This window comes from Rattus rattus, chromosome 2, assembly GCF_011064425.1.
Source record: "Rattus rattus isolate New Zealand chromosome 2, Rrattus_CSIRO_v1, whole genome shotgun sequence".
In the NCBI taxonomy this organism is placed as follows: Eukaryota; Metazoa; Chordata; class Mammalia; order Rodentia; family Muridae; genus Rattus; species Rattus rattus.
This window is the reverse complement of record NC_046155.1, coordinates 108,631,411-108,640,085: the sequence shown is the minus strand read 5'-3', so window position 1 is coordinate 108,640,085 and position 8,675 is coordinate 108,631,411. Positions and strand designations below refer to the sequence as shown.

At 44.6% G+C, this 8,675-nt stretch overlaps 1 pseudogene; it reads left to right on the top strand.

Moving 5' to 3' along the window:
* The first annotated feature begins 545 nt into the window (after positions 1 to 545).
* Positions 546 to 1,440, top strand: LOC116894230 (annotated as a pseudogene).
* The last annotated feature ends 7,235 nt before the right edge of the window (positions 1,441 to 8,675 follow it).

Here is an 8,675-nt window from a genome sequence, read left to right as displayed (position 1 = left end):
AAGTGCCCAAAAGTCTGACTACACTCCTGGCTTGTTCATTTGTTTTTACTAAAGCATGTACGTAAAGACAACACCAGTAGACCAGGCTGGCCAGAAGCTCAGAGAGATCCACCTGCCTCTGCCTCTGCCTTTCCAATGCTGGGATTAAAGTCATGTGCCACCACACCCAGCAAAAATTAGTTTTAAATTTCCCAGATTTGCAGTTGCCAGGAGCAGAGTGTGGCAGCTCGCTCTTCTAAATCGAGTATTCCCGAGGCCGAGACAGTACAGCTTACATAGATAAATAGTGCAATCCAGGCCAGGCAAGGAGACAATAAAACCCTGCCTCAAAAAAAAAAAATTAAATCACACAATAGTGGCTTTATTAAAATTAGCCACAAACCAGATTTTAGCATCACAATTTTGTTGGGGGTGGGACCAGGAGGGTAACGGAAGAGGGCCTCAAGACAACAGGAAGTAGGAGGAGATTTTTAAAAGCCGATTGAGGCCAGAGGTCATTTGAAAGCTGGAAGAACTTTCTTTCAGAGGTTTCATCTAATCTAAAGATGGAAACTGCTAGAAGCAAGAAGCGGAGCACAGAGGAGCCGAGGGAAGAAGTGGAAGGCCAGATGTCTAGCCGACTGAACACCGCTTCTGCAAAGAATAAAGCAACCGGGAAAAAACAAAACAAAAAAAGTCAGAGAATGATAACGGTTGTAAACCAAAGGAGAAAATGCACAAGATGACTGAGACTCCAGGACACACTCGTAGGAAAGGTACCAGTTCCTCCTTTTCCACAACATCTGCCTTCCAGTGAAGCTGATTCACTGAGATGTTTTGTGGTTTGGAGATGACGCTGAGCGGCAAAGGCCAACCTGAGTTGAAGAATGTTCCTGACTCAGCCAAAGAGGCCAGGTTGAAAGCATGGAGAGGGGGGGGGAGGGAGGGAGGGGGGGGGGAGGGAGGGAGAGGGAGAGGGAGAGGAGAGAGAGAGAGAGAGAGAGAGAGAGAGAGAGAGAGAGAGAGAATGTCTCGGGAGACCTTCTCCTGGAAATCATCACTGTACCGGAGGAGCAGATACCTGCTCTCGTTGATCCTCGTATGCTCTATGAGGAAGTCAGCACCTCGATGGTGACTACATCTGCCTCCGAGGCAGTTTTGGCATCTTGGGCCAGAATTGCAGCCAATGCTAAGAAGTTAGAGGCAGTGCTGTCCTCCAACATCAGAGTCCTGTGGGGAAAAGTGTAAGTGGTTCATGGGACAAGCCTTCCTGCGACCACAAGTGTTTGGGTGCCGCTGCATTTCCATGCTGGACAAGCCTGGGTACCAGATAAGAAAAGGAAAGCGATTGCCCTCTTCCTGCTTCCGGCCTGCACATTTCCACCCCCACACCTGGAGGACATGCTGTGCCCCAAGAGTGTTCATAGGAACAAGGTCTTAACTAAGAGCCTCGAAGGATGAAGGACAGATCTCTTAAGTTTGGGCTAGCCGCGGGCATCACTCACTCTTGTGGAGAACCTCGAAAGATAAAAGACAGATCTCTTTTAGTTTGGGCTAGCTGCGGGCATCACTCACTCTTATGGCGTGATTGGCCGAACAGCAGCTGACACTGAGACTGACGGAAATCCACATCTATGCCTTTGGAAGTGTCCATCTCCCCCAAAAATTATGGGATATTGTAAGTTAGTTGATGCTTAAGTACAAGCAGTTTGGAAAAAGCCAGTGAGTCCACCAAAAGGTCCTCCTCTGCTCATTGTGATGACTGAACACTGGGAGTAGCCTCCTACTCTTGTGTGAAGATAAAAACGTGTCCTATGTGTTTTGCTGCGAGTAGGTCCTGGGGCCGAAGTATGACATCTCCAGATTCAACAGTTCTAGTCCTGTCACCAGCACAACGGGGTCATAGCCAGTTCGTCCGTCAACTATAAAGACTTAGCCTGTAGCCTCTGCATGACCTCTTCCCTGGATTGTAGTATGTTGTTAGTGTTTAGTGCTTGGGTTTGTTTTCTGCCGCTGTAAAATATTACACCAAAAAATAAAAAAATTAAAAAATTAAAAAAAAGACAACACCATACTTGCTCCACTAGAATCATCTCATTTACTTGGCCCATTCTAGAAAGAACGTAACTATTTGGAAGGTTGAGTTCCTGTATTTAAAATCAAGCCCGATATCTCATATGACTAGAAGGCAAGACTTGTCACTGAGATAGGACACTATGAAGAACAAACATTCTTCTGTTGTATCTCCCTGGTCTGTCAAGGTGGGAGAGAAGCAGGAGTTACATGCTCCCCAGCAGGTGCTCTTTGCTCACTGAAGTTGGGCTGGACCTTTGAGGCCCTCTACTCTACCCCTCATATTATAGTAGGAGAACTGAAAGGCCTCAATATAACCAAAGACCAACCCTCATCACGTAATCCTGAGAAAGATATTGAATCGTGCTCTATCTCAGACCTGGGCTCAGCCTGGCTCTTCCAATGTTAATCCATGTTACCCTGAGGTAGCGGGTCATTTAAGCTCACTGAAAAGGAGTAAGGACTAATGAATACTTGACAGCAGCCTTGCATAAAAAAAAACATAGTAAATACTACTTGCCATTTACTATGATCTCATCATTAACCCTGTTTGTTCCACTCCACTAGTACAGAGTGAGCCCTCTTTAATATAGTTGCCTTTCAAACTGTTGAAGAACATAGTACTGTCCCTAAGTCATATCCGAACTACACAAGTCTTTCTATTCTAGTTTGTGTAAGACAATTGTTTTCTTCCTCATGAACTGTAACTCCTGATGAAAAATTACACTTGAAAATACCACTTAAGTAATAATACCATGATCAATAGAGAATGAAAAAATAAAGTCATGAAAATATATTCAGTCTAAAATAAGTCTGTGTTTCTAATTCGGGAGTGTGAAAATAATCCATATCATAAAATACATGCATAATAAAAAGGAGGTTAAAAGTCCAATTCATGGGTGAAGTAAGAATGTAAACATAAAATTCATACAAGGAATAACCACTACTATAAAAATGGATATGTTAGAAATTCCATTAACAAGCAAAGAAATAATCACTGCAAATAATAATGAGATATCATTCTATATGTAAAATTAGGGAAAGGGGGTGTTGCAATCAAGTCTACTGTGGGTGAAAGAACAGAGAAACTGGTGCATTCAAAAAGTAGAAAAAGTGATATTAAATAGTTTGAAGGACAATTTGACAAAACATACAAAGAGCAAACGTATGTTTGCATTCTCTGCTCCTATAAACTAAATTCTAGTGAGTTCGCTCATGGCCAGTCTCCTCCTTTGCCAGTCTAGGGAACTGTCCAAGGGAAAGAGCTGACTCTTACTTATTTTGATCTTCCATGCCCAATTGATGGTATGGAGTTAGTGATGGGTACATTTTTGCTTGGTTGGATAGATCCTGAAAGTATCAGGCTGTCGGCAGATGCTCAGCGAGGCAGAACACAGTCCATAATAGGGATTGCAGCCCATGCTTCCCTAGGCGAGAAACATGAGGGTCTGGGATGGATGCTGTGGTTCTGGATCTCCTGTGTACCCAGTAGCTGTTGGGTTACGGGAGGAATGTCCAGGCACCACGCAGGAAGGGGATGGCTGATCCCAGGACTGGGGCAGAGTCCTGTTTGGTTCCAAGTGATTTCCATGTTAGGAGGGTCCGGGAGATTTAGGCACGGCTCTTTACCACAAAATCCCCCATCCCCATCCAGTCAACCCTTGATAAAGGAGGCAGTCCTTGCTTGTCCAAACTTTTATTTCATAGCAGTTGTGAATGCATACATCTTACTCAGGGTAAACCAGGGGTTAAATAACTTTTGTGCAAAGAAATGCCCAAGAAGGGAAGCTTATTGGCTAAACACTTGGGGCCTATGTAGACACCTCATTAGCATGGAGAACTCCAGGTTTTTATGCTATGTGACCAATTGTTATGGTCCTCTCGATGGCGTGTCATGGTTACGTGTTCCAGATCAAGTAGAGCTTGACAAGGAGCTGGCCCCACACCCACTGCTCTCAATTCTGAGATTCCCAGGGGTTGGGCTGGCTCGACCTTACCAGTTCCTCTGTCTGGTGGCATGGTCCACATGGAGGAATCACGTTCCCAGTACCCTAAAAGACACCATGATGAAGACAAGCAAAGGAAAGAATATATCCTGGAGCAGAAGAGGATATACACTTGCTAACTGATCCCAACCTCTTTGGTTGTAGAAAAGGGTTCTAAGAAGAGGGACCTTCCTATGGTACTAAGGATACATGGACTCCCCACGATGTATTAGATGCTAAGTCATCCCATGCAGCCACAACCTGGCCTTTACAGGTGACAATATCAATATGGTCAAGAGCCTTGTTTTCAACACAGTGATGTTGAGTCTGGGGAAGGCCACCCTGTCTTGAGACCATCACGTAGGGAAAGTGTGGAGAGTAAGCTAAGCTCTCTCACACTGCTGAGAGTTCTTCAAACTTGACCTAACATTTGGACAATCTAAGCTTACTTCAGCTAGTTCTGAGTGAAAATGCCCTTCCAAGACTCCATACTGGGGAAAGAGGCCAGATTCTGAAAGCCTGGATCTACCTTTCCCCTTCTTGCCAGAACCATTTGGAAGTGTGAAGACAGCTACTCAAGAATAAGCGCTCCAGAGCTGGCGAAGGACAACTATACACAGAGGGGAGCAGTAGTAATTGCCTGAGCCAGTCTGATTTCCTTCCAGGTGCTGATTAGAGAACAATACAAGGATCTAGCGTTTAAGAGAGAAGACCTGGGAGTGTCGTGCTGGTTATTCTTCGCTTGCTCTCGTTCACAACACACTCTCCATTCTCCTCAGTCCTGACATGACATGTTGTGAGTCTCTGTGAGTGCACCCCTATGGACCATTACTCTCTGGCTTCTGCCTGGGTTCTCGGTAATCAACGGAACAACTAGCAAGATGAGATGAGATGAGAGGAAGAAAAGTCATGGTAGCTATCTCTCCAGATCCCCCTTACCTCTCTCTTACACTTTTCCACAACATTGCCCTTTCTCCATAGCCGCACTTATTCTCAGGCAGCCCTTACACAGCTACAACTTCTGTGCTTCAAAGGCACCCGGCATACATGTGGTACACATATACACATACAGTAAAACACCTACACACATGAAAGTAATTACTCTATAAAAATTCCAGTTAAGGAATGCAATTGTGGCCTGAACTGATCCAAAAATTAAGAGACAGGGAAAAGTTAACTTATGGTATAGCTTACCGCGTATGTCTTACCTCTGCGGTATTGGATTCTCCAGATCTCCTTATTTCAACTCTACACTACTGATAGCCCCTCTCTACCACAAAGTAGTACTTTATCTTTTAATTTCCCCTAGACTCCAGGACTGAGCTTACTACATATCTGTTTCCTTACGCTCCCATGTCTATGCAGTAAGTGCTCCATTATACATTGAGCATGACAGCACATACCTGTAATCCATCACTTGGAGATTAAGCAGGAGGAGAGGGAGTTTGAGGATAACCTAAGCTACATCACAAGACCATGTCTCTTCCTTCCTTCCTTCCTTTCTTCCTTCCTTCCTTCCTTTCTTCCTTCCATTCTTTCTCTTTATCCCATTCTCTTGTTCCCATACCACCTCCTGTGGCTGGAAGGCCGGCAGGCAGGTGCTTACTATTAGTCATGGCCTTCAGAGCTGACACAGAAATTGGGAAGGCCACTTCATCGCAGCCTCTGTTAGTGCTCGCACCCATCTGAAGGAAGAGAAGAGCACTCTCTCTGGACATGGACTCAGCTGTCAACCCAGAGACTCTTCAGAATCACCGAGTGGGAAAAATTAATGGAATAGAAACAATCTGTGTCTGTTTATAAAGGAATCTCTCTTATACCCATTCCTTCATGATCGAGGCAGTACCCTCAACTGCTATTCTTCCTATGAGGAGAATGTTCCCATCTTATGTCCTTCAGAGAGAATTCACAGCTCAGAGTCACATTTTCCCCACAGGCTTAAATCCCTGACAAATTGACTAAGCTTTTGAGAGAACCAAACTCCTATGATTCTTTTGTGTCCTGATTTCATTAACATTTTTAAACTCTGCTGTTACTAAATTTTTCTATTCTTGCACCTGTTCGCATATTTTATCTGGAAGGCAACCTGCCACTGAGCATTGACCTGGAAAATGAGAGCCCAAAACTAAAAAATAAACTAAGAATCTGGATAAAGCTAAAAATAATTTCAATCACTATTGAGAGATATTCCACCATCTCAGGAGGACTAGCTAACTTCTCAGTTCTTTCTAGCTTTAAGAATCTTTGAAAGGCCCTGAGAAGTGGTGCGTACCTTTAATCCTAGCACTTGGGAGGCTAAGGCAGGTGCATCTCTGTGAGTTCAAAGCCATCCTGGTCTACCTATTAAGTTCCAAACAAATAAGGCTACGTAAGACCCTATATCAAATGAGAAAGGGGGGATGTTTTTGCTTACGTGATAAAATTTCACCCTGGGTCCATCTTCAATTCACCGCTAAGTGGTGTTTTTCTGTCTCCAAGTGATGCAGGTCGAAGGTACTACTTGTCTCCGTGGAATGTAATGCTCTGAAGCAAGTTGCCCTGAGACAAGGACATCATTTTCCTTCTATCTCTGTGCTATGTTGAGGGACTACCAGTTACCCCAAGGGCAGGGACTCCTGATTCAGGCTCTAGGCAGCACAGTTTCTCCAGGAACTATTGCTGTGTAAGGAAGAGTGGGTTTTCCAGTGTCTCCCCCGAGAGGGTTCCCGCAGCTGAGCTGTGGCACACATTGGAAAGCAGCGTATCCAGGCTATTCTACCGTGTCTGGTACGACGACAACAGTAAACGCACGATCTCCCAAACCTCCTAGCGTCTAAGCTGAGGGTGACCTGGTTCCTCTAGTCAGGTGGGATGGTCTGAGGCTTAGGTTCAGAGCTAGGTTAGATGGGGAAAGAGACGCCGTCTGAGCCATTACGTTTTTCACAAATTGGAACTGAGCTGACTTGGTTCCAGAGCAGAGTTGAGGCAGCCACATTCTGACTGGGTGAAAGCTTACACTCTGCAGAGGGATTCTGGGTAACAATTCCCGGGAGCTCAGATTACGTTCTGTTTCTTTGTTGCTTCCAGCAATTCTGTGGTCCATACATGTTTCCCTCAAACTTCCCACCGAAGCAAGTGGAACAGAGTCTGTTATTTCCAAGTACATTCTCTAAATGATGCCTCACGATCCCTCATATGCTCCCGCCTCGCACACTCCAAAGTTATTCCTACAACTGAAAACTCTTTCATGCTTTCTTGTGGCTCAGTTTACCCAAGCGCTATTGTGAACTTGTTCTGCTTCAGACTCTGGGCTGGAACCTGGAATTATTGTCATGGATGGGTCTCTTCCCCTTTAGAGAAACAATAAATTGTGTAGTCACTGCTAATCAGAGGTAGCGAATCTAATTTTCTATAGGAGATGCTTGTGTTTCTAGGGGGCTTTAGAGGGAAGATACACATGTTGGAGATGAACATTTGAAAGGCATTTCATCTTCGTTCCATGCTGTCCCCCCGAACACTACTCTGAGCATCTTCTAATTCACGAACCAAGTGTGACAAATGTCCCCAGAGGTGATGGACTTTAAATCCACCATGAACCAGAAACATTGCAATCAGCCTACCTTCCATAAAGATAGCAAAACACACAAGTTCTCCGTGGACTCTACCTGTCTCTTCCTAACTGATGCTGTCATTCCTTGCTTACAAGAGATCAAGGAGCAATGGGGAAGAGAATGCTGTTTATCACGGAAATTGTGGATTAGTAGCATTACAGTTTTATCTGTCATTCACCTCTCCATCCTGAGCTTCAGGCACATCTGACCTGCCTCATATCTCTGACATGGCATGCCCTGGCCCTGTGCCTCCCTCCCTCTGATACTCCATACTGCTCTCCTGCCTTCTTAATACCCTGCCCTCCACTATGGCTCAGCTAAAATGCTGCTATAGGCAGAAGTAATGTATTCCACATCTGTACAGCGTACCCTTGACATTTACAGATTTCTATGCTATTCCATTTGACTATTTGAAAACCACCCTAAACATCCAGACCAGGAACTAACTTTAATTTCTACTGGACAAGACTGTGGTTCACAGCTAATGTATGAAGAATTTCATTGATCTAGCCAAATGGTGAGGTTTGGTAAAATGAAGTCCCTGGGAAAGAAGATGGTGGACCATACTCCTGTTCCCACCTCCATCTTCACATGAAGAAAAAAAAAATAGTCATGCAATCATTCTAGTTCCTCATCTTCATCTGAAGGGTCTAGGGGCATCAGGGGGTGGGGTTCATAAAAATATTACAAGGGGAAAGGAAAATAACCAAGAAAGCAATAAATAAGATAAATAAGAAAGCAAGTCTGGGGCAGAGTTAGTTAGGTGCTTGGACTCAGGCTGCACTTGTCAAGTGTGGTGGTCTGTATATTCTCGGGCCAGTGAGTGGCACTATTAGGAGGTATGGCCTTGTTGGAGTTGTTATGTCACTATGGGTGTGGGCTTTAACACCCTAGTCCTCGCTGCCTGGAAGTAAGTATTCTTCTAGCAGCCTTCAGATGAAGATATAGAACTCTAGGCTCCTCCTACACCATGCCTGCCTGGATGCTGTCATGTTCCTGCCTTGATGATAATGAACTGAACCTCTGAACCTGTAAGCCAGACCCAATT